At 42.0% G+C, this 26674-nt stretch overlaps 2 pseudogenes; both read right to left on the bottom strand.

The window, feature by feature from the left end:
* On the bottom strand, positions 16828-17771 carry Lgals1-ps1 (lectin, galactose binding, soluble 1, pseudogene 1; annotated as a pseudogene).
* Positions 25582-26272, bottom strand: Rpl9-ps9 (ribosomal protein L9,pseudogene 9; annotated as a pseudogene).

Consider the following 26674-nt stretch of genomic DNA (forward strand, 5'->3'; position numbering starts at 1 on the left):
GTATTTTGATCATTCAGGCTTCCCAGATCACAAGTTGCTGAAACTTCATGGTTTCTGTCGCCCTCTTTTGGCCATTAAAGGCAACTGTAATACTGGCAAGCAAACACAAGGTGAAGGTGGGGGACTGAAAAATGAATGTGTATAAATTATCCCTTTGACATATTTCTGTGAACAGGTACATTCCTGATTTTCAAAACATCCAGAAAGCTAAGCAAGGATATACAAATGGAAAAGGTGAGAACATGCACAAAAGTTAACATTCTAGTTATTATTTATCATATCACTGTAATTTGGAAAATAGCTATTTTTCTCTTGAAATAGTCTGCATACAATCAGATAATAAAATCTTCATAAAGCAAATGTCTCAAAATTATGAGTTTTTTTTTTTTTCGAGACAGGGTTTCTCAGTATAGCCCTGGCTGTCCTGGAATTCACTCTGTAGATCAGGCTGGCCTCGAACTCAGAAATCCACCTGCCTCTGCCTCCCAAGTGCTGGGATTAAAGCTGTGTACCATCACTTCCCAGCAATTCTGAGTTCTTAACATGGCAATTACGGATTGATATCCACAAAAGTATAATTACTATTGAAATCCATATTTCTCTTTTCTTTTTTTTAAAAAAAGTTATTTATTTATTTACTTATTTATTTACATTCCAAATGCTGTTCCCTCTTCCTGTCCTCCCTTGAAGAGTTCTTCCCCAAATCTCCCCTCCCCTTTGCTTCTGAGAAGGCAGCCTTCACCCTGCATCCCCCCACCCTGGTGCATCCTCTCCCACTGAGGTCAGACAAGGCAGCTCTTGGCTACATATGTACTGGGGGCCTTGGGACAGCCAGTGTATGATCTTTGGTTGGTGGCTCAGTCTTCGGGAGCTCCCAAGTATCCAGGTTATTTGAGCTTTTGGTCTTCCTGTGGGTTTGCCATCTCTTTGAAGTCCTTCAACCTTTCCCCTAACTTTTCCTTAGGTGGCCCTGATCTCTGTCCAATGATTGTCTAATGTGGGTGTCTGCATCTTTCTCAGTCAGCAGCTGGGTAGAGCTTCTCAGAGGGCTACTATTCTAGGTTCCTGTCTGCAAGTATAACATAGCATCATTAATAGTGTGAGAGATTGGTACCTGCCCATGGGATAGATCTCAAAATGGACCAGTCGTTGGTTGGCCATTCCTTTAGTCTCTGCTCCATCTTTGTCCCTGCATTTGTCTTAGAAAGGACCAATTTGGGGTCATAAGTCTTGTAGGTAGTTTGGTGTCCCCATTCCTCCACTGAGTGTCTATTGGACGTGGTCTCTTCAGTTTCTGTATCCCCACTGTTGAGCATTTTGGCTAAGGCCACCTGGAGCCTCACTCATCTTGGGTCTCTGGGACTTCCTAGAGAATCCCCCAGCCCCAGCAACTGCAGATTTCCATTTATTCTCCTGGACCTTTGGGGCTCTCTTCTGTCTCTCCCCATGCCTGGTCCTGCCCCCCCTTCCTGTCTCCCTGTCCTCTCTCACCCAGATCTCTTGCTCTCTCTGCCTCCCATGACTATTTAGTTCCCCTTCTAAGTAGGATTCAAGCATCCTCACTTGAACCTTCCCTCTTGTTTAACTTCTTTGGGTCTGTGTGGTGTATCATAGGTGTTCTGAACTTTTCAGCTAATATCCACTTATCAGTGAGTACATACCATGCATGTCCTTTTGTGCCTGGGTTATCTCACTCAGGATGATATTTTCCACTTCCATTTACTTTGTGTTTGCCTGTGAGTTTCATGATGTTATTGTCTTAAATAGCTGAGTAGTATTCCTTGGATATATTTTCTGTGTCCATTCTTTGATTGATGGACATCTGGGTTGCTTCCAGTTTCTGGCTATTATGGCTAAAGCTTCTATGAACATATTGGCGCACATGTCCTTGGGGTATGGTGGAGAATCTTTTGCGTATACACCCAGGAGCAGTTTAGCTGGGTCTTCAGGTGTTTCCAGCTTTCTGAGAAACTGCCAGATTGATTTCCAGAGTGATTTTCTGAGTTTTCACTCCCACCAGCAATTGAGGGGTGTTCCTTTTTCATCACATTCTCACCAATATGGGCTCTTAACTTGAGTTTTTTTTTTTTATCTTAGCCATTTTGAAAATCCATATAATTTCTAGATCAGTGTAAAGATCCTGATGTCAAAGCATTTGATAAATGCTGACTTCCTGGCATCTAGGCATGTAGTTATAAGGACCATGAGGACAGACATCAGGTTAAAGCAATGTGTCCCCAGACACTGCTCTAAGGTAATGGGCCCCAGCATTGGATCTTATGCGGGGGAATCAGTACACTAGAGATGCTGCTCCCTGGAGCTAATTTTCCATTACCCAACACAACAGATCCCTGCCACTCACACTGGGCAGTTTTAGGGGAAATATTCAGCCTCACTGTGGTCTAGATTGTAAGCTAAAATGAGAGCAGTGCAGACTCAGCCGTGACCCAGCAGTCATGGTGATGAACCTTTGCCTTTCTCTCTCCCTGAAGCCAGTGGCTGCCTTGGCTTTGGGTGCTCTTATTCCTGCCCACCCCGAATCACCTTGCAGTATGCTGAAGAAATGTCTTCTCTTCCATGTCCCACATTATTGTGACAGCAGACATATGAGGAAGTGTCGGGTCCAGAGGGAAAATCCTCTGCAGAGCTGAGCAAGGGTGCCAGCTAAGAAGCTTCTCTGCTTTCCCAATCAGACCCTCCTCCTACCTCATCCAGGCAGGCCCCTGCCCTGGTCCTCTCCTGTTTTTTCACCTACTGGGTGTCTGGTCCAGCAGAGTCTGGTTGCCATCACTTGCCAACAATATCTCTGTTTCTCTACATCTTACTATACAAATCTGGGATCCTAAAGTTTTAGGTCATTATTTTTAGCTAAATCAACAACATTTACTTTGTGGTTTCACCCAGTGAGGGAGAGAGTACCAGGATACAGTCTGTGGTGGTTTGAATATCCTTGACCTAGGGAGTATTGCTGTAAGACCCCCTTTCGGGGACCCCCACTCTAGTCTCAGGAGAGAGAGTGCACCCAAAGAAACACGAGAATCTTCTTGCTGCAAACACATGAGGCAGTTTAATGACGGAGCTCCAGGTCGAAACATATCTCACGCAGGAGACAGTGGATTCGACCCCAAGGCTCGAAAGCTAGGGGTTTTTATGGGGTAAAGGGCTTAGGGGTGCGGAAATCAGCATAGCGACACACTATTGGCTTATTCAAACATCAGCAGAAAGAATATGTGCAGGAGTTCTGTGATTTGGATGTTTATCAATGCTAGCAGAGTATCTGGTCAGTTTGACTCAGTTCTGATAGCCCTGTTACGTCCTCACATTCCTCTTTATCTTTATGGTCAAGCTGTTCCCAGGAATGCTTTAACTATGGGCATGCCCAGGTTTGTTTTTCTTTATTCTCAGCCCCAGGCAGCCTCTAGGCTCACAAATAACCAGCAATTTCTGAGTATTTTATATGACTTACAGGTCTTGAAATGTCATCTTTCTTTCATTGCTATTTGGAGGTGTGGTCTTATTCGAGTAGGTATGGCTTTGTTGGAGGAAGTATGCCACTCTTGGGGTGGGCTTTTAGACCCTTCTCCTAGCCACGTGGAAGCCAGTCTTCTCCTGTTTGTCTTTGGAACAAGATGTAGAATTCTCTGCTCATTCTCCAGATCCATGCCTGCCAGGATGCTGCCATGTTTTCTGTCTTGATGAAAATGTTTGAAACTGTAAGCCAGCCCCAATTAGATGTTGTTCTTTATAAGAGTTGCCTTGATCACAGAGTCTCTTTATAGCATTAAAACCCAAACTAAGGCACAGCCAGAGGTTTAGATGGTGGAGAAAGAATAATGGAAGCAGTGCAGGCAGATCGTTCTTCAGCTTCTGTCTTATTCAGGATTTCTATTCCTGCACAAACATCATGATAAACAACAAGAAGCAAGTTGGGGGCAGGGAGGGTTTGTTTACTTACACTTCCATACTGCTTTTCATCACCAAAGAAAGTCAGGACAGAAATTTAGAAAATGCCTTACAACTAGATCTCATGGAGGCATTCCCTCAAGGGAGGCTCCTTTCTCTGTGATAACTTCAGCTTGTGTCAAGTTGATACACAAAACCAGCCAGCACAGCTCCCATCACTGAATGTGTTTGAGGATCCTGCTCCACTATGCCAAACAAAGGCAGGATCCAGAGTAACCTGGGTCATCATGCAAGATCAAGAGCCATCCTCATGGGCATCTCAAGCAGGGATGAGGAGGGGAGCAGCATTTGGGATGTAAATAAATAAAATAATTAATTCATAAAAGAACCATCTTCAAGCATGGGACCACAGCACCTCAGATCCCAGGCTCATGCTAATCTACCATATCTGTGTATCTACCAATATAGACTCCCTTCATCCAAATAGAGTGAAAGACATGCCTGGAACCTTCTCAAAAGGAAAGTTCCCTAAGTAAACAATATCTGTCCAAAGGTGAAACCTGCAGCCTTTGCCACACAGGGTAGGTAGATAACTTCATCCTGCTCACCAAGTAGGTATTTGCAACATATTTAAGAACCCTATGATATTTCTACTATAATATAAAGTGTCCCTTTTTTAACCCTTCTGCAGCCCACTACAGCAATGATAAACACTAAGCTCTCAGGAGAACATTTCCAGTTTGAATCCATGACCATAACCTTAACCAAGTCAAATGCTTACAGATTCCTCTAGAAAAATTTGAAGTAATATTAGTAAATGAGATTTGATAATGTTTACTTACAAGTATGAACAAGGAAAGACTTCTGAATGTAACAACATTCTCCTTTTTAAAAGTAAATGAAATGGGGCTGGAGAGATAGCTTAACAGTTAAGAGCACCAACTGCTATTCTAGAAGTCCTGGGTTCAATTCCACATCATGGCTCACCATCATCTGTAATGGGACCCAATACCCTCTTTTTCTGGTGTGTCTGAAGACAACTAGAGTGTACACATCTACATTAAATAAGTAATAAATAATTAAAAAAACCTTAAAAATGTAAAATCCACAACATCCACCCTGTGAACAAGTCTCACCCAAGAGCATGGATACAGCATTCTACAGATTCAATGATGTTTCACATTGCAGACTGTAGGTAGCACCTGTGTCAGCCTAGTGACATATTAGAGGTCAAAATCTACATTTAACTAGGGTAGTGACCAATGCTTTTTAAAAAATTAATTAATTAATTAATTTAATTTATTTATATGAGTAAATTGTAGCTATCTTTAGACACACCAGAAGAGGGCATCTGATCCATTACAGATGGTTGTGAGCCACCATGTGATTGCTGGGAATTGAACTCAGGACCTATGGAAGAGCAGTCAGTGCCCTTAATCGCTAGTCATCTCTCCAGTCTGTGACCAATGCTTTTAATCTCAGCACTCAGAATGAAGAGGCATGTGGAGTCCTGGTGAGACTCAAAAAGAACAAGATGATCTGAAGGTGTTTATAGACACATTCCCCCTGTAGCTGGAGAGATGGTTATACTGTACAGAGGATCAGACTCAGAGTCTGAAGTCTAGGAGCTCACAACCATCTGTGCATTCTCCTCCAGAGTTTCTCGTCTGGCCTCCACTGACAACTCTAATTCCCAATATCCACACATACACAGACACACAATCAAACACATGAATAAAAAAGTGAGTCTAACAATATTCTACTTGTACATTTCTGTGAAGTTTCATTTTCAAACTACACATAAAATTAAAAGGTTAAAAAGAATCAGTATAGAAGGGATCTCTAGTGGGAAAGATGAAGACAAGGACAGCAGAAATATCAACATCTATTATTGTCACCATATCATTAGATTTTGGAAAATAGTTGTTACCTTTTGTAAACATAATTATTCATGTGTTTATTAGATGGAATGTCTCAGAATTTTCAATTCCCAACTTTGTGAATGTTGATTGCTATAAGCCAGACAAATATTTGTAAACAATTTGTAAGATTCTGTAGATATCCAGATAACTCAATGTTTGAAGCTTCCTGACTCAGTGACTTCTGACCTAGACTCAGAGGATATTGTGGCCAGAATGAGGGGGACAATATCAGGGTAAATAACTTTTTCTCTAGGATTCCAGGCTCCAGAGCTGGATCTGAGCTGTAGAGGCAGGGCCCTAGAGAGTTCTCTTCTAGGCATTCATTTTTCCATGACCCAACCAAATATCCTCTATCACTACCTTTGGGAATTCTTAAGACAAACCAATTAGGCTCCTCCTTTCAAGATTATGAAATGAACACATAATAGCAGAGTCTCTGTCTCCACTCTTCAAATAGGATGAAGATGTATGTCACAGATTCTCTCATGCTACTCTTGGCTGTGCTGACCCTGACTAGCCATCCAGAGGGTGAGTGGGGGTGTTCATAGAGAAAAGAACTCAATGTGAGAAAGAAAAGGACTCCATCCCAAGGGGAGCAGTACCAGGAAAGTCTGTCTTCTCCCTAGCCCAGACAGACCTCCTGCTACTTTCTCCATTTTACATGCTGCCCTGCCCCTTGTTCCCTAATCCCAGCTATCCTCAGTGGCCAGGTTGTTGAGCACCATGGGGTCCTAGTGTAGGGTCAACATCTAAAATTCCACTGTACCTAGTGTTACACTGTGTTTGCTTTTTCCAAATTCTCTTGCCTTGGCCTCACTTCCTGGAGCACCCGTTCATCACTGTTGACTTTGTGGATGATATACAGTTGGAAGAATCAACAGCAGAGCAGGGACTCAAGGATGGAACATGTGCACCATGGATGGATCAGTAGAAGTCAGAGTACTGGGAGGAGAAAACACAGGAGGCTCTGTGTTTTCAGAAAGTAACTTCAGAAACTGTTCCACATCTACAACAATAGCATAACTGGTAAATGATCAGAAATCCCAAATTTATAGCTCTCCATGGGGTTGCCAGAGTTCCCCATGTCCAAAGTTTATCCTGGAAAATGCAACCCATCACTCAAGAGAGCCAAGGGGCACTCTCCTGAATTTCTGTGCACTTTAAGACCAAACCAGGCCACTTAGAAAGGACATAGGGGAGGGACTTAGTCTACTGAGGGCCTAATCAAGGGTTTTTGGCCTGTTGGAATGGCTGACAGAGGGGTCTTGTCCAGAATATCACACAATCCAGAGGAAGTATGGTTGTGATGTGTTGCCTCGAGGATACTTTAGTCATAATTCTTCAAAATAGCCTTCAATGACCACAATTACATCATGCTGAATTAGGGCCATCGTTGGCAAATCAGTTGAGATGCTCAAACAAGTGTATGAGGAGTCAAATTATACACAGTTTGTGAAGACTTATTTGGAGGTTGGTAGGATTATGGGAAGGAGATTTTGCTGAGAACAGGTAAGGACAGAAACTGCCTGGCTTTTTGTGATAAATCTTTTGCCTATATGGCACTGGTTGCAGTATGAAGTCAAGCGAAGCCTGGGCTATGCAGAGTTGTTGCTGGGTCCACCTGGGCTTTCACATTGTACCTTACCACCTCTGTCTATTTGGTATTCCTTTATCCCTATTCTTTCAATGGATCATGTGGTCAAAAGATCTCAGGCAATTTTAGGACCTTGTCCAGTGTCTGTGCTGTTCTTTCATGTGGGCACTTAGCCTGTTCAGGCCTGAGTCTAATGTTAAATTGTGTCATGTTGCCATTCATGTTTCAACAGGAATTATACTTATTCTCAGATCTGTGTATGAGTCTGGTGTTTTCTGCTGTCAACTGTCACTGACAGTAGTAGGAACTATTTCTCTTGTTGTCCCACAACAGATCTCTGTGCTATTCTATCACAGTTGATAGAGTCAAAGCATTGCTTGTGACAGCCCTGGGTTTATAACACCCAGCACATGGTATTACCAGCACAGAGGATCTTTCGTCAACAGGATGTTTGCGCGTTCATGATCATCCTGGGCTACATAACTGAGGACATGTTCCAAAATGAAAACTTAATAGTATATGGTGGACATACCTCGTCTATGCTAAAACCCAAACAAATTAATGTCAAGTCGTATTTGTATTTCATATAGAATGTTGGTTGATGTAAGGAAGGATATGTGAAAAAAAAACCAAATTGGGCAATAACAGATAATTATTTAAATTCCTAGAGGATTAGACAGTAGTCATTAGAGCATGCACTTACCTTTCATGAAATGGGAAACTGTTCAAAATGGAGTTAAGTTATCCTGTTGTCCTATATTAAATCCAGTCTACAGAACAGGGCAGGGCAGACAGAAAATAATGAGTGCTGTAACTGAAATCAACAGCATTATCAGAAAAATGAACATTGTTGTGTAGACTTTGTATGTAATGTCTCTTGTGTAGAGATTTTGCTCTAGTTTCCATATACTACTGAGCAAGACAGACCATATTTGGGACCCTAAAACACATGTGAGTACTTCATCTTGCTTGGGTTTCTGAATTCCAGAGGCCTGAAGAGGTTCATGCACATGACAGCCCCCCCACTTGCTTAAGGATAACATCTTTGTAGTAGCATCCTCTAAAGAGGCAGGGAAGTCAGGTTTCTGAAGCATGTGATGGGTGCTTCGTGAGTGTACGTCTGTGGGACACGATTCCTGCCTCAAGAGAGAAGCACATTTCTATGTAAACTGTCAACAACGTGACACATCAGCAATCCTCTATCCAGTAGACAACATGAGATCCTCTATATACCCTGACCTCAGTAGGAGTCTCTGGTTTTCCCTTCTCCACTTGAGGACTCAGCATACATAGTTCCCTTCTCTATCCTAGTGCTTACTTTAGGTATCCATGCTAACCTATCATCCTGGCCCAAACATAGAGGACCAGGGTCAAACCTTGAGCATGATTAGGGGCTCACATCTCTGCCTCCAGATTCACACTCCATGTGGGATTTCTATAACAAGGTATCCAGGCATGGGATCTGGGATGCCACTTAGTATTGAGGTTGGTCTGGTGCTGCTATGTATTAAATGATAAATATTTGCTCCAAATGCCTCATTGTCCACTAAGGAGTGAAATTTCAGGTATACCCACATGTGTTGTATAAACTTTGTCCCCAAATCTAAGCTATTCATTAAATAAAAGTGACTATACCAAATAATGTAGTGAACAGAGGTAAACAGGTTGTGAGCTATAGAGCTGGGAGTCTCAGGGAGGTACCACGAGGAGAGAGAAAAGGAGGCAGAAGAGGAAATCAAGAAAGAAGACAGATACAGGAGACAGCAGCCATGAGGCTAATTTGATCATGAGCATGTAGGCAGGAGAATTGGACCCTGAGGACAGGTTAACGAAGCAGAAATACCCTGGGGCAGACTCAAACAGCAAGTACTTGGGGAGTGAAGCTGAGAATCTAAGCAATCTAACATGTAGAAAAATAGATTATGGTTAATTCATCCAGTAATTATGCCAGAGCTGACTAGAAATACCATAGGACCCCGCCTCAATTATTGAGGGGCTGACCAGGGCATATTAATAACTAATAGAGCTTATTAAAATCCATTTAAAACTTAGACTTCAAGCTTTCAAGGCAAGGAAGTGACTCCTGAGATGAATGTCAGATCAGTGAATGGAAATATTGGTCTTGAAGATAATAGGAGGAACAGACTAGACTGTTGCCTAGGACTATGGCCAGACTCTACCCAAGTGCATGGCCTCCTAGCTTTGACATTAGAAATAGAGTTCTTTGAGGAATACTGGGATAAATATCACAAGGATCAGAATTAACAAACCCTACAAGTCTCTTCTTTTTTTTTTCTTTAGGTATTTAGCTCATTTACATTTCCAATGCTATACCAAAAGTCCCCCATACCCACCCACCCCCACTCCCCTACCCGCCCACTCCCCCTTTTTGGCCCTGGCGTTCCCCTGTTCTGGGGCATATAAAGTTTGTGTGTCCAATGGGCCTCTCTTTCCAGTGATGGCCGACTAGGCCATCTTTTGATACATATGCAGCTAGAGTCAAGAGCTCCGGGGTACTGGTTAGTTCATAATGTTGATCCACCTATAGGGTTGCAGATCCCTTTAGCTCCTTGGGTACTTTCTCTAGCTCCTCCATTGGGAGCCCTGTGATCCATCCATTAGCTGACTGTGGGCATCCACTTCTGTGTTTGCTAGGCCCCGGCATAGTCTCACAAGAGACAGCTACATCTGGGTCCTTTCGATAAAATCTTGCTAGTGTATGCAATGGTGTCAGCGTTTGGATGCTGATTATGGGGTGGATCCCTGGATAAGGCAGTCTCTACATGGTCCATCCTTTCATCTCAGCTCCAAACTTTGTCTCTGTAACTCCTTCCAAGGGTGTTTTGTTCCCACTTCTAAGGAGGGGCATAGTGTCCACACTTCAGTCTTCATTCTTCTTGAGTTTCATGTGTTTAGGAAATTGTATCTTATATCTTGGGTATCCTAGGTTTGGGGCTAATATCCACTTATCAGTGAGTACATATTGTGTGAGTTCCTTTGTGAATGTGTTACCTCACTCAGGATGATGCCCTCCAGGTCCATCCATTTGGCTAGGAATTTCATAAATTCATTCTTTTTAATAGTTGAGTAGTACTCCATTGTGTAGATGTACCACATTTTCTGTATCCATTCCTCTGTTGAGGGGCATCTGGGTTCTTTCCAGCTTCTGGCTATTATAAATAAGGCTGCTATGAACATAGTGGAGCATGTGTCCTTCTTACCAGTTGGGGCATCTTCTGGATATATGCCCAGGAGAGGTATTGCTGGATCCTCCGGTAGTACTATGTCCAATTTTCTGAGGAACCGCCAGACGGATTTCCAGAGTGGTTGTACAAGCCAGCAATCCCACCAACAATGGAGGAGTGTTCCTACAAGTCTCTTCTAAGAGCAATAAGTGTCCTTGGACTCAAAGGACCTATTTTGTCCACAGGTGACAGTTATTTTATCTTCGATGAAATAATGGTCTCTCAAAATTTGGTACCCAGCATAGTCACTATGGAAGGATATAGACCAGATAAGCAAATTTACCTCAGAGATACACAGAACCTCTAAGTATGTGCAGACCTGTTGAGAGGTCTAGAATTGCTGATATATTGGCCTTTTAGGTGGGACTCAGAAGGAAGTTGTGACACAGGTCAGGAGAACATGGATCAGGGTAAAGCAACTTGTCCCCAGATCCTGCTCCTAGGATACAGAACCAAGAACTGTATTAGAGTGAGGAGGCAAGATCTAGAGTTCCTAGTTCCTAGGAGTTAATCCTTCTGTTACCCAGCTCAACATGTCTATCCTTCCTATTGGTAATTCATAGAGACAACTATCACCTAATGCAGATGAAGGTTATAAAGTAAGATGAGATCAGTCCTGACTCAGCTTGTACTCCTAAAGCAAAATGAGGACCCCTGAATCCTGAACTTTTCTGATCCATATCTCAGATCCAGAACCATATGCATGGACACAGAGTTAAGGAGGGAAAGAGCCTCTGTACAGAGGAGCCGTGGCTCAGATTGGCTGGTGTGTGTCACCCAGGAATGTGCATTTCTGCTTTAATTCACCTTGACTCTCTCTTTCTCCCTCTAGCGAACTTGGCTCTAAAGTATCACCAAATGTAACTAGCATTTGTTGAGGGCTCCTCCATAAAAATAGGAAATGGTACCATGTAGGAACCTTCAGAGAACTACAAAGAAGCTCAATCTGCAAACCCAACCTTGCATAGTATGAGTTGTGGAATAAGGCAAGATGGCTCCCTTTGCACAGTTGCAAAGGACAGTGTTCATGTGTGTGGGGAGGTGGCAAATGGGAGGTGAGAGGTCATCCACAGTATGGGTAAAGACAGGTCAGGTGAGTGTTTACCAGGGTGCTTAGCACGGACTCACGCGAAATGGAAATGTGCACTGTGAGGGAAGCTTTGAAGGATCTGAAGGATTCTTCTAGCTAGGTTCCAGGTCAGGAAGTTCCATTATTGTCCCTAAATCACCATTAGCTGGGGACCAAGTAAGCAAACACTTGAGCCTATCAGGCATATTTCTCATTCAGACCTTGTCCTGGTTCTTGTTTAATTTTTATCCATTTGACAAATGCCACCTTTATACAGGAATAGGAACATCAATAAAGAAAATACTGCCAGTAGATTGTCAATAACCAAGATTGTAAAGTATTTTCTAGATTTCATTGATATGGGAGGGCCTAACTCACTGCTGGGCAGGTGTTTCTAGATTATGTATGAAAGCAGGCTGAGCAGGCAGTAAACAGCAGTCCTCCAGGGAATGCCCCTGCCTCCATGTTCCTTCCTTGGGTTCCTGCACTAACTTCCTCACTGATGAAATGTGACCTGGGACTTTTTGGATGAAATAAACTCTTTTCTCCTCAAGTTGGTTTTGGTTTTGGTCTCGGTCTTGTTTTTTTGTTTTGTTTTTGTTTTTTGTTTTTGTTTTTGTCACAGCAATAGAAAATAAGACTAATATAAACCACCATTGTGCATATATGGCAACTTTACAACTACTCCAAACTTGTATTGAGAGAGAGAGCACTGGTTGTATGGGTAGTTTTGACTCCTGTGGATATTTCTCTCTCTCTCTCTCTCTCTCTCTCTCTCTCTCTCTCTCTCTCTCTCTCTCTCTCTGTGTGTGTGTGTGTGTCTGTGTGTGTCTCTGTGTGTATGTAGTACATACCAGTGGATTGGATATGCCTGTGGAATCCAGAGGAAGACCTCTAATCCAGTGGATTAGCTGTAATAATGGGAGAATGTGTGTGGCCCTTTGATCATACTGGGAAATGAACTCAGGATCCCCACACAAGCAGCAAGCACCTTTAAAAAACGAAGTCATCCTTCCAATCCCATGGTAGTGATTTTTGAGTTTTTTTTCTTTGTTGGATCCCATGGCCTAGAACAAGTTGATTCACCTGGCAGATTCTCCATTACTTACTGAGGGCTAAATCAGAGAAGCAGACCTCCTAAACGTGGTTAAGGAAAGGCAGGTTGTTTGAGGACCTGATAGAGATCTTCTCTGTGTGTGTTTATTGAGATATCCTGTCCTGCCCAGTCCTGGAGATCTTCCCCCTTACAAGTCCCACAGCTTAGTCTACACCTGGGACACAGCACCAAGCCTCTGGCAAAGGATGAAAACTGTGCCACATCTGACCTTACAGCACTTGGGTTCAGCAGGGAGGGAACAGATGAGGTAGAGGAGGTATTTCTCAATCTGCTTGACCACTGCTTCCTGTTTCTCAGCCTCCCATGCAACAGCTATAGAGCCGTTGAAGCTGCCCTAAGCCACAAAACCCATATGATGTCACCAAGTCAAGTTCAGACCTAATAAAAATAACCATGCGAACATAAATGTAGCAGGAGGTGGCTGCATCTCCACAGGATTCAGGAAAAGGATAAAGGCAAGAACACCTGGGTCCTTAATCTCTGACATATTAAATGGTGGCTATAATTTGGGTGGTTGATATTTTTAAAAGACTCCCCATGAATGTGCAGAGTGTTGTGGAGCAGGTCTGTGTCTTCAAGGTCTGTGGAAGGTCATCCTGGTGTCATAAGGTGAAGCTGGAAAATATTTTGAGTTGGGTTACATCAAAGATATATTCTTAGTACATTGTCTATCATAGCTCCTGACACTTCTACTCTTGGACTTTTAGAGATGTCCATGACCACTGACAGAGAAGTTAATTCCATCCTAAATTTCGTGACCCTTCTTTAGATCTTTCTTATTTGAGATTGCCATGAAGTCAAGGATTAGTACAGGTAGCTTGAGCTGGCCAGGAAAGGATCCTGATATAACAGTGAGGCAATGAAACCCCAGATCAGGAATGAGAGCTGGACGCTTCAGTGTGACATGTAGGCCTTTGCTTTCCTTTCCTTCTTTGATTCTGTCAGTCAGATCAGCATCTGGGGAAGGACTCAGGAGGATGTTGACAAGAGGACAGGTACATTGATCAGGGTAAGCGACTTGTTCCCAGACACTGCTCCTAGGATACCAGGGCAAATATCTGGATCTGAGGCTAGGTAGCAGGGCTCTAGAGATTCCTTACATGGTAGTTAATCTTCTTGTCACTGATCTTGCCAGGACATTCACATTTCAAATTCTTAGAGAAGCCAGTCAACCTCAACTGGATGAACAAAGTCATATAATAAATAAGGACCAGTGTGGCCCCTGACCAGATATGCTGTTTCTATTTTCTATGTGGTTTTCTCTAAGATTGGCCTCATGGAGCCTTGGCACGCATGCACACACACACACACACACACACACACACACACAATATATATATATATATACATATATATATATATACATATGTATATATATGCATATAGAGAGAGAGAGGAAGAAGAAGGAGGAGGGTAAGGAAGAGGAGGAGGAGGAGGAAAAGAAGAAGAACAAGAAGGAGGATGAGAAGGAGGAGGAGGAGGAGAAGGAGAATAAATTGTAGTGTTTGGAGAGATAGCACTGAGGCTAAGAACTGTTGGCACTCTTGGATTGGTCCAGGGCTATTCATGCTTCCCTGTCTTTCAGAACAATATGTTAGTCAAGGTAGAGACATATCTCTATGCAAAACACTTATATGTATAAGTGAAAAAACAAATGTACTCTCAAAAGAGAGATCGTAAACTTTAAAGCAGCTCTTTCATTATATCAGACACTTGTCTTTTAATGCTCCTGTGAATGATGAGTTTTATAAGTAACTAATATGTCAATGAGATCTCATTCAGCAATATTTTAATTATAGAATGTATTGATGCAGACAAATATAGTTACCTCTGCAAATCCATACAGATACTCAAAACAACTGAGAGCAGGGGATCCTTGCTGTGTGAAACACACAGAGTGCCTTGGGCACTATCACCCTCAGCACCTCATAAAAACATAACAAACAAAATACCGTAATTAGTTACAGAGGCAAAGCTCGTAAACCAGCTCCTGAAGTTCTAGAGACTCCTCAGCTGCATGTCAAGTCCCTGTCCATCCCAGCCTACTCAATCAATATTTCACACAAAAAGAGAGAATTAAAATGTTGACATACTCTCAGTGACATAAAAAAATGAGAGTGAAAATGAAAAAAATTGCAGTGGGGTATGATGCCAGAAGAAGAGGGTGAGTGCAAATTCCCAGGTTGGAGTTTGCAGCTGGAGATCTCATGCAGGTGCCTCTACTCTGAAGGCCAGCACTGGGGATTTGCACATCTCTACACTGTCACTCTCCTTAGCTGTGTGGCTTGCTCTTGCCTGGACAATAATGATTTGAAGCTGGAACTCGTCCCCTTTGGGTGACAGGTTCGCAGAGTAGCATGAGGTACTGAACACTCAACAACAGTTCAGAGTGAATGACAGGGAAAAGTCACCATTCCCTCTCACCATTCCCAAAGATAAGAGTCACAGAGTCCCTTAGCTATTTTCTGCTGCTGGCAGCTGCCTTCCCCTTGACCCATGCTAGATCAGGCAACAAAGCAGACTGGAGGGCTATATTCTCTTCCTTTTCAAATATAAAATATGCTTGCACAGCAGCCTTTCCACCCTCCCAGGAGAACATTAGGATTATTTGAGCACTTAAAATTCTCATGATATACTTAACAACTCCTTTTTAATTTTGTGGCCTGAACCTCACTCACTGCCTTAAACAGGATGTCCTTGAACTCTTAGTGATATGTCTACTTTTTTTCCCATTTTTTATTAGGTATTTAGCTCATTTACATTTCCAATGCTATACCAAAAGTCCCCCATACCCGCCCACCCCCACTCCCCTACCCACCCACTCCCCCTTTTTGGCCCTGGCGTTCCCCGATATGTCTACTTTTAAAAGTGCTCAGATTAAAGGCATGTGCCACCACTAGTGGCATTTAACATCTTAATACCTATAAATTATTCCATTGTAGTTTGTGTTAGTATGAACAACTGTAATTTGAACACTCTCAGTGATATCTCGCTGTGTGTGTCTGTCTACCTGTTTTTTGGTCTGCTCATTACACCTGTTTGTGTGTGTGTTTTGGTATGTGTGTGTTGATATTTTAGTGTAGGAAGGTTTCATAGGCTTACTTGGGGCTTCATCCTTTAGCATGCTGTTCACATACTTTCAAACAAATGTGTCTCGCTGAACTCATCAAGTCATCTAGACTTGTTAGCAAGCCACCTGCAGGAGCCCTGTCCCACTTCCTTGATTCAGGGAGTAGACTACTTCAGGTCAACTTCCCAGCATTTTAGTTGGGTCCTGGGGGTCACTTTGAACCCTACATCTGCTTCAATGCAGATGGGATGCTCATGTCAGGAAAGATTTTCCACACAATTCTGAAGACCTTATCAGACTACCTCGAAGTCTCTAAGCAGACGGGGGCATTTTCATTCCTACCTGTTCTCAGCAAAATCTCCTCCCTATAGTCCATCTGTGTGAGGAGCAACTCTTTCTGGTTCCCTTCAGGGAAGACTTTAGCTTCCTTGCTAAACTGTCCCCCTCCCAATTACTCCTGAGGATCTCAGCTGACTTATTGACTTGTCCAAGTGCTTTTTCAGAGATGTAATGTTGACCATTATAGGTTAATTCACAGTATCCTTGGTTGTAGTACCCACCACAGAACACATTGCAGATTATGTGATAGCCTAGGCAAGACCTCTCTCTCAGCCATTCTCACTGGGTTTATTTATTGGTAGGACCCTCCAATGAGTACACACCCCACCCAGGTACTTTTCTAACCTTCAGATTTGGACTTAAACCAGAACAGTGGCTCTCTGGATTCTAGAGTCTCCATGGATAATATTTTCTGGGGTAAAGACATGGTGCCTAGGGGGAACCCCTTGGGGGTCTGCAAAGTTTGGATTTCTTGTGCAGTTAACTCAACAGTTGCATTATGGCTGTTGAGTTGGAACACTTTCTTTTTTTTTTTTTTGAGGTTTATTTATTTATTTATTTATTTATTTTAAAAATCCAAGTTAACATGATGCTATGCCAAAAACCAAACCAAAAACAAAACCAAAAACAAAACCAACAAAACAAAATAAAACAACCCCTAAGGAAACATAAGAAACAAACCTTGCACAGTCTACAGTCTATGTAAATACCCTGACTAAAATGTCGGTTGTGCTATGCAATTCCACGTCAATGCAGAAATGAATCGAGTTGATGTACTGTTGTTGTTTTTAAGGTCTTTAGCACATTTGTTTCTAAATATCACCTTGCTTTGAAATGATGAGTAATTGCTACCAAATCACAAATCACCACAAATCCATTTCACTTTAGTCTGAATAAAATCCAGCACAAATGTATTACTTTGTTCTGGGCATAATGACTCAGTGTCTTTCTTGCGAGCTTTCTTCTTCTGGGCAAACCACAGTTGAAGTTGTCATTCCAGACTGTCTCATTCCAGAAAGAGACAGTGCAGTCTGTCTTTGTTTTTGTTTTCTTTTTAAGTCTCCAGATCTGGCTGGGACACCTCTTTCAGACATGTAGTTGTGGCACCTGATCGATCACATTTGAAATAGAAGTGCTTTAAACATCAGCCAAGTTTGGTGATCTGGAGGTCCCCGTTGATCTTCATGGTATCAATTGCAGATAATGTTTGAATACAATGATAAAAATCAAAAAGTTTGTGTCCATCCACAAACACTCTGAACCATGGTGGTGGCAAAGAATCTCCACCCTGAATAGCTGGTCTGGGATGAATGGAAAGTAAGGGACTGCCGACTACTGCTGACTGCTCTTCCGCCTCTTTCTCCTGAGATACAAGAGGAGCTGCAGGTCTGTGAACACAGCTTTGAGTTCAATCGCCACATTGGCAGGAGGATCTTCAGGGTCACCAGAGGTCAAGCCGACGGCAAAGCTTTCGGGGGTGAGATCTACGATGCCCATCACTAATGCCTTCTTTTTTTTTTTAATATTTTTTATTACATATTTTCCTCAATTACATTTTCCAAAAGTCCCCCATACCCTCGCCCCCCACTTCTCTACCCACCCATTCCCATTTTTTTGGCCCTGGCATTCCCCTGTACTGGGGCATATACAGTTTGCGTGTCCAATGGGCCTCTCTTTCCAGGGATGGCCGCCTAGGCCATCTTTTGATACATATGCAGCTCTAGAGTCAAGAGCTCTGGGGTACTGGTTAGTTCATAATGTTGTTCCACCTATAGGGTTGCAGATCTCTTTAGCTCCTTGGGTACTTTCTCTAGCTCCTCCATTGGGAGCCCTGTGATCCATCCATTAGCTGACAGTGAGCATCCACTTCTGTGTTTGCTAGGCCCCGGCATAGTCTCACAAGAGACAGCTACATCTTGGTCCTTTCGATAAAATCTTTCTAGTGTATGCAATGGTATCAGCGTTTGGAAGCTGATTATGGGGTGGATCCCTGGATATGGCAGTCTCTAGATGGTCCATCCTTTCGTCTCAGCTCCAAACTTTGTCTCTGTAACTCCTTCCATGGGTGTTTTATTCCCAATTCTAAGGAGGGGCATAGTGTCCACACTTCAGTCTTCATTCTTCTTGAGTTTCATGTGTTTAGCAAATTGTATCTTATATCTTGGGTATCCTAGGTTTGGGGCTAATATCCACTTATCAGTGAGTACATATTATGTGAGTTCCTTTGTGAATGTGTTACCTCACTCAGGATGATGCCCTCCAGGTCCATTCATTTGGCTAGGAATTTCATAAATTCATTCTTTTTAATAGCTGAGTAGTACTCCATTGTGTAAATGTACCACATTTTCTGTATTCATTCCTCTGTTGAGGGGCATCTGGGTTCTTTCCAGCTTTTGGCTATTATAAATAAGGCTGCTATGAACATAGTGGAGCATGGGAACACTTTCTTCAGTTCTTCTTTGAAGTTCTTTGTGAGTCTCAGGTTTCTCTCTGTTTGCCTCTCCCAGTATTCTGTCCCTTGCTGCTCTAACCATGGTAACCAGGGCTCCAACTTGGGCTCTTTCCTCTGCTGTTGTATCCCTGGTGCTGTATATGGTCCACATGGGCAGCAAAGATGAACTGGAGTTACAGAGGTCAGGTCAGGTCAGGTCAGGTCAGGTCAGGTCAGGTCAGGAGGGTTTGGAAATAGAGTTGAAAGTTTGAACCTATAGGCAGCCCAAGGTGAAATTCCAACCCTTCTCTCAGAAAAAGGAGCCTGTAAAAAGGTGAGGAGACAGACACATGGACATGTGGTAACCACAGGTAACCAGCCACATGGCAAAATGCAGCCTAAAATAAATGGGTATTGTTAGTTATAATATAGTCAGAGTACAGCCTAGCTATATGGCCAAGGTATTTATAAATATAATTTGAGTCTTAGTCTTATTTCTGGGAGCATGGGACTGGGAGGAAAAACTAGGTTTAACCACACGACAGATCAAAGCCTGGTGTCTGACAGCAGTAAAAACATTGGCTTGGCCTCCCCTCTACATTGTGCCAAAGAAAAATTAGAAATAGATTGAAAAGAAGAAAAAGGACACCATTGAATGTGGCTATGATGGCAATAGCAACAAGACATTCAAGGACTCCCATCACCCACCAAAACATTATTGTCATCTTTAGGATGCTCAAATACAGGGTGGGAGTGACTGACTTCCCTAAAACATCATTTGCTGGGATTTATTCATTCCTGGGAGATGATCTGACCAGATACCAGGCACCAAAATTAAATCAGGATCAGATTAATAATCTAAACAGTCCCATATCCCCTAAAGAAATAGAAGTAGTCATTAATAGTCTCCCAATCAAAAAAAGCCCAGGACCAGATGGGTTTAGTGCAGAGTTCTATCAGACCTTCAAAGAAGACCTAATTCCAATTCTCCTCAAACTATTTCACAAAATAGAAACAGAAGGTACTCTACCCAATTCAGTCTATGAAGCCAAGATTACGCTGATACCTAAACCACATAAAGACCCATCAAAGAAAGAGAATTTCAGACCAATTTCCCTTATGAATATTGATGCAAAAATATTCAATAAAATTCTTGCAAACTGAATCCAAGAACATATCAAAACGATCATCCATCATGATCAAGTAGGCTTCATTCCAGGGATGCAGGGATGGTTTAATACACGGGAATCCATCAACATAACCCACTAAATAAACAACCTCAAAGACAAAAACTACATGATCATTTTATTAGATGTTGAGAAAGCATTTGACAAAATCCAACACTTATTCATGATAAAATCTTGGAAAGAACAGGAATTCAAGGCCTATACCTAAACATAATAAAAACAATATACTGCAAACCAGTAGCCAACATCAAACTAAATGGAGAGAAACTTGAAGCAATCCCACTAAAATCAGGGACTAGAAAAGGCTGCCCACTTTCTCCCTACCTATTCAATATAATACTTGAAGTTCTAGCCAGAGCTATTAGGCAACAAAAGGAGATAAAGGGGATACAAATTGGAAAGGAAAAAGTCAAAATATCACTATTTGCAGATGATAAGATAGTATATATAAGTGACCCTAAAAATTCCACCAGAGAACTCCTAAAACTGATAAACAGCTTCAGTGGAGTACCTGGATATAAAAGTAACTCAAACAAGTCAATGGCCTTTCTTTACACAAAGAATAGTCAGACTGAGAAAGAAATTAGGGAAACTACACCCTTCATAATAATCACAAATAATATAAAATACCTTGGTGTGACTCTAAGCAAGGAATTGAAGAATCTGTATGATAAGTCACTGAAGAAGGAAACTAAAGAAGATCTCAGAAAATGGAAAGATCTCCTATGCTCATGGATTGATTGGCAGGATTAACATAGTCAAAATAGCTATATTGCTGAAAGCAATCTACAGATTCAATGCAATCCCCATCAAAATTCCAACTCAATTCTTCACATAATTAGAAAGGGCAATTTGCAAATTCAAATGAAATAACAAAAAACCTAGGATAGCAAAAACGATTCTCAATAATAAAAGAACCTCTGGTGGAATCACCATGCCTGACCTCAAGCTGTACTACAGAGCAATTGTGATAAAAAACTGCATGGTAAAGGTACAGAGACAGACAGGTAGATCAATGGAATAGAATTGAAGACCCAGAAATGAACCCACAAACCTATGGTCACTGGATCTTTGACAAGGGAGCTAAAACTATCCAGTGGAAAAATGACAGCATTTTCATCAAATGGTGCTGGTACAACTGTCAGTTCACATGTAGAAGAATGCTAATTGATCCATTCTTATCTTCTTGTACAAAGCTCAAGTCTAAGTGGATCAAGGAACTCCACATAAAACCAGAGACTCTGAAACATATAGAGGAGAAAATGGGGAAAAGCCTCGAAGATATGGGCACAGGGGAAAAATTCCTAAACAGAACAGCAGTGGCTCGTGCTGTAAGATGGAGAATCGACAAATGGGACCTCATAAATTGCAAAGCTTCTGTAAGGCAAAAGATACTGTCAATAAGACATAAAGGCCACAAACAGATTGAGAAAGTATCTTTACCAATCCTAAATCAGATAGGGGACTAATTTCCAATATATATAAAGAATTCAAGAAGGTGGACTCCAGAAAATCAAATATCAGTATTAAAAAATGGGGTACCGAGTTAAATAAAGAATTTTCAACTGAGGAATACTGAAGGGCTGAGAAGCACCTGAAAAACATGTTCAACATCCTTAATCATCAGGGAAATGCAAATCAAACAACCCTGAGATTCCATCTCACACCAGTCAGAATGGCTAAGATCAAAAATTCATGTGACAGCAGATGACAGAGTGAGGATGTGGAGAAAGAGGAACTCCCCTCTATTGTTGGTGGGACTGCAAGCTGGTACAACCACTCTGGAAATCAGTCTGGCGGTTCCTCAGAAAACTGGACATAGTACTACCGGAAGATACAGCAATACCTCTCCTGGGCATATACCCAGAAGATGTTCCAACTTGAAATATGGACACATGCTCCACTATGTTCATAGCAGCCTTATTTATAATAACCAGAAGCTGGAATGAACCTAGAAGTCCCTCAACAGAGGAATGGATACAGAAAACGTGGTGCATTCACACAATGAAGTACTACTCAGCTATTAAAAACAACGAATTTATGAAATTTCTAGGGAAATGGATGGATATGGAGGATATCATCCTGAGTGAGGTAACCCAATCACAAAAGAACACACATGATATGCACTCACTGATAAATGGACATTAACCCAGAAACTTAAACTACTCAAGATACAATTTTCAAAACACATGAAACTCAAGAAGAAGGAAGAGCAAAATGTGGTTACTTCATTCCTTCTTAGAATGGGAAACAAAATACTCATGGAAGGAGTTACAGAGACAAAGTTCAGAGCTGAGATGGAAGAAAGGATCATCCAGAGACTGCCCCATCCAGAGATCCATCCTTTATACCACCACCAAACCCAGACACTATTGTATATGCCAGAAAAATTGTCCTGACAGGACCTTGATATAGCTATCTCTTGTGAGGCTATGCCAGTGCCTGGCAAATACAGAAGTGGATGCTCACAGTCATCTATTGGATGGAACACAGGGCCCCTAAAAAAAGGAGCTAGAGAAAGTACACAAGGTGCTAAAGGGGTCGGCAACCCTATAGGAGGATCAACAATATGATCTAACCTGTACCCCATAGAACTGTGTCTCTAGTTGCATATGTAGCAGAGGATGGCCTAGGAAGCCATCAATGGGAGGAGAGGTCCTTGGTCTTGGGAAGATCATATGCCCCAGTACAGGGTAATGCCAGGGCCAGGAAGCAGGAGTGGGTGGGTTGAAGAACAGGGTGGGGGGAGGGTAAAGGGGACCTTCGGGATAGCATTTGAAATGTAAATGAAGAAAATATCTAATAAAAAATGAGAAAAAAGAAAACAGAGGAAAAAAAAAGAGACTGGGTGCCCTATGGAGTGACGAGGTCTGGTGGGGAGGTGCCTCAGTGGTTATGGACATTCTCGTTGAGATGAGGGAAGAGGTATGGAATATGGACCAGTTAGAGAGTCGACTAGATGGGGAATTAAATCTGGAGTGTAACAAAGAGTGTAAAAAAAAGATTAAATATAATTTAAAATAAGAAAATCTTAGGGTTGCAAAAAACAAAACAAAACAAAACAAAACAACTACAACAACAAACAAAATGAAACAAACAAACAAACAAAAGCCCTCACAAACACTGCAAGCCCCCCATTAATTGGAACAAGGATCCATGGATCCTCAGGACATATTTAGAATAAAATGGCCTAGAATTGCTGACATGTTAGTCCGAGGTTGAACTCAGGAGAAAATTGTGACTCAAGACAGTAGGACATGGATCAGGGTATAGCACCTTGTCCCTACACACTACTCCCAGGATACTGACCTCAAGATTTAGGTGAGACTGAGGAGGCAGGCTCTATAGTTCCTAGATTATAGCAGTCAATCCTTACATTACCCATCTCAGAATGTATTGTTGATTTGGTTTAATGCTTGCATTATGTTATTTGGGTTTCCAAAATTACAGTGGAATCCTCATGTCTACATGCAAGACACTGAAGAACTACGACTCCTGTTGGCTATGATTGGTAAGTAGAGTTGCTGGTGGCCAATGGCTAGGCAGGTAGATAGAGGTGGGACTACTAGGATCCCCAGAGAAGGATGCAGGTGGAGGACTAAGATACCATGTCTGGAAGGAGAAGGTACAACCCTGAAAAGTATTGGGTAGATACACAGAGTACTGCCTACATGGAAAAATCAGGAATTAGGGCCTGGGAGGCTTGTAGGCCTGGGTTCAGGAGTGCAAAGGTGGAGTATAGATATTAGTAAGTATAATTCAGGAGCATCAGAGTGTAGGTATTAGCAATGTGTAAGTTTGGGTGTGGCCCATTGAGCTGTTTAAGACATATTAAAATAGAAGGCTGCATGTGTGTCTTTTTTCAAGAGAATTCAGAGAATATGAGGTGTAGCAAGGACGTCCTGCACACACAACTGGGGAGAATGGACCAGACCCACACTAAGGCAACAAACATGTCTGTCATTCCTATTGTCAATTCCTAGAGACACCAATTCCCCAATTCTCATGAAGGTTATAAAGTGAAGTGATATAAGTCCTGAATCTGTACTCCTAAGCAAAAGAGGAAAACATTGATCCTGAAATCTTATGATCCGTGTGCTTGATCCAGAACCATATGCATGAGTCCTGAGTTCTGAAAGGAAAGAGCCTTACAGAGGACCCAGGGTTTAGAGAGGCTAAGGTGCATTACTGGGAAATATAAATTTCTGGTTTAACTTAAATGGATTCTCCCTATTCCCCAATTGGAACTGGTCTCTTCAGTGTTCACCAAATCTAACTGGTACTTCTTGCAGTCTGTTCTACAAAAATAGTAAATGGTACCATGTAGAAATACTCAGAAATACTCAGAAAACAAACAGGCTAAAACTGCAAACCATCTTTGGGCAGAATGAGTTGTGTGGTACCAGAAGAAAACACAGTCTTTGCAGAGTGAGTAGAGTCAGTGTTCATTTCAGAGACGCAAGTGGTAGGTGCAGGTTCATCTAGAATATGGGTGAGGGACAGGTCAGGTGACTCTTTATTAGGTGTCTTAGCATGGCTTCAATGTGTGTTGTGATTTCTGAGAGATTTGCAGGACATGAAGAATTCTTTAGCTAGGCTCCAGATCAAGCAGTTTCATATTTTCCCAAAAGTTCCAGAAGCTGAGGATGAACGCTACAAATAGTTGAGCCTGTGCTGGACATTTTTATTCATTCCTTGTCCTGGTTGATGTTTTGGTTTTGTCAATTTGACACATTTCCTTTGTACAGGGAAAAGAACACTTGATGGAGAAACTACCTTCAACAGTTTTCCTCTAGGTAAATATATAAGGGTCCAACTCACTGTTGGGCATTGTTCTATTGGATTACATATGAAAACAGGAGAGCAACCCAGTAACTGCAGTCCTCCATGAGGTTCTCCTGTCTCCTTGTTCTGCCCTTGAATGCCTAAGTTAGTATTGAAATATGATGTGGGATTTCTCAGATGAAAAAAGCACATTCTTCCTCAATTAGTTTTGGTCCTGTTTGTTTGTTTATTTTTGCCACAGCAAAAGCAAAGCAGACTAGAACAAACATTTGGCTATGTATGGCAACTTCACAACTATACAAACCTTGTTTTAGAGAAGGGCACTTGGTTAATTTTAGTTCTTATTTCTGTGTATGTTTGTGAGTCTGTAGTACATGCCAATCTATTGGAGATGCCCTGGCAATCCAGAGAATAGCGTCTATTCCCTTGTACGTTGACTAACAGGAGATTGTGAGTGGCCCTTTGATGGTGCATGGAGATGAACTCAGGTTCACTGCTCTTTTCAAAGCTCAGCCTTCCGTCCAACACAGAGTTGTGACTTTTGCAAACTTTTATTTGCTGGATTCCAGGGTCTGGAACAATTTTTACACTGGGCAGATTATCAACCACCTACTGAGGATTAAAACTGTGGAGCAGCTCATACCCCCTCCAGCCCCCACAAATTGTGTTTGGATTAGGAAAAGCAGCCGGGTTGTTGAACAGATCTTCTTCCTCAATTGTGTATTGAGACATCCAGTGAAGCTCAGTTATGGAAACATTCAGCCAACAAGTCACAGAGCCCTCTCTAAACTTGGAACACAGCACCAAGCTTCTGGCAAAAACATGAAATACGAACCACATCTGACCCCAGGATCTGTGTAGTGAGATTTTTCATTGATGTGAAAATAAACCATGATCAAAATACATCTTTTTTTCCTTCTTTTTTTCAATATGTAAGTCTTTATTCTCCTAAAAGAGCCCAAATTGTCCTTGTGATGAGGACCTTGTTTCTGGAGCTAGGAAACTGAGGCCTCACTCATCTATCAACCTGCTGCGCTGTTACCTTCTCAGACATATAGAGGCCATCCAAAAACTTCCTGATACCCTTGTTTTTAACTGTTGTGGCTTGCTGAATCTGAGTGGCTGAATTTGAATCAAGTTCAATATTATTTCCTTCATGGATTAATTCATCCTTCTGGGATTGAGAGACAGGACAAGCAACACCTGTCCTCATCTGAACCCTGCTGATGTACTTTTCATCCAAGAAGTTTCGGGTTTCAACCAAAGATCTATTCTCTTGAGTAATGACGTTGATGGGAAAGTGAGCATATACAGACCTTATCTTATAACTGAAACCCAGTGTAACACCCTTGATCATGTTCTGAACATGACTCTAGATGGTTTTGACAGTAGTCAGCTCCTTTTTGTTATCCCACAATTTGTCAACCCAGAGCGTTTTATTTACTTTCCAAGAAGACTCAGTTCTACATTGATCTGATGGAAGTCCCTCCTCAGAGTTCCGATGTGCCCCTTCACAATGACTGTGTGCCCCCTCAGAGTGATGTCAACATTTTCTGGAATGTTGGCTGCTGCTGAGAATTGTCTTCATTCTCGAAGTAGATGGGGCAAAGCAATAAAGACAGATATTAGTCTCAGAACCTTTCCTTATGCCAGGCTTACATGTTCAGAGATTCAGTCCATTATAATCTTGGCAGGAACCATGACAGTGTCCAGGCAGTCATGGTGCTAGAGGAGCTGTGACTTCTACATCTGGATTTGAAAGCAAGCAAGAATCAATGGTGGCCCTTATGTAGCTAGGAGGAATGAGTCTCAAGCAAAGATTATCTGTATTGGGTCGAAGTGGTGGGTGGTGGGTCCTTGACTGTATCGGAGTGGAGAAGTTGAGCTGAGGATAAGCAAGGAAACATGCAGTCATCTCTCTATTTTCCTATTATTTAAAATAGATGTTTTTAACTCATAGTTTATCCTGATAAGGGTGTCCCCTCTTTCTACTCCTCCCAGATTATCCCCAT

The sequence above is a fragment of the Mus musculus genome, chromosome 17 (genome assembly GCF_000001635.26).
Source record: "Mus musculus strain C57BL/6J chromosome 17, GRCm38.p6 C57BL/6J".
Taxonomy (NCBI): domain Eukaryota; kingdom Metazoa; phylum Chordata; class Mammalia; order Rodentia; family Muridae; genus Mus; species Mus musculus.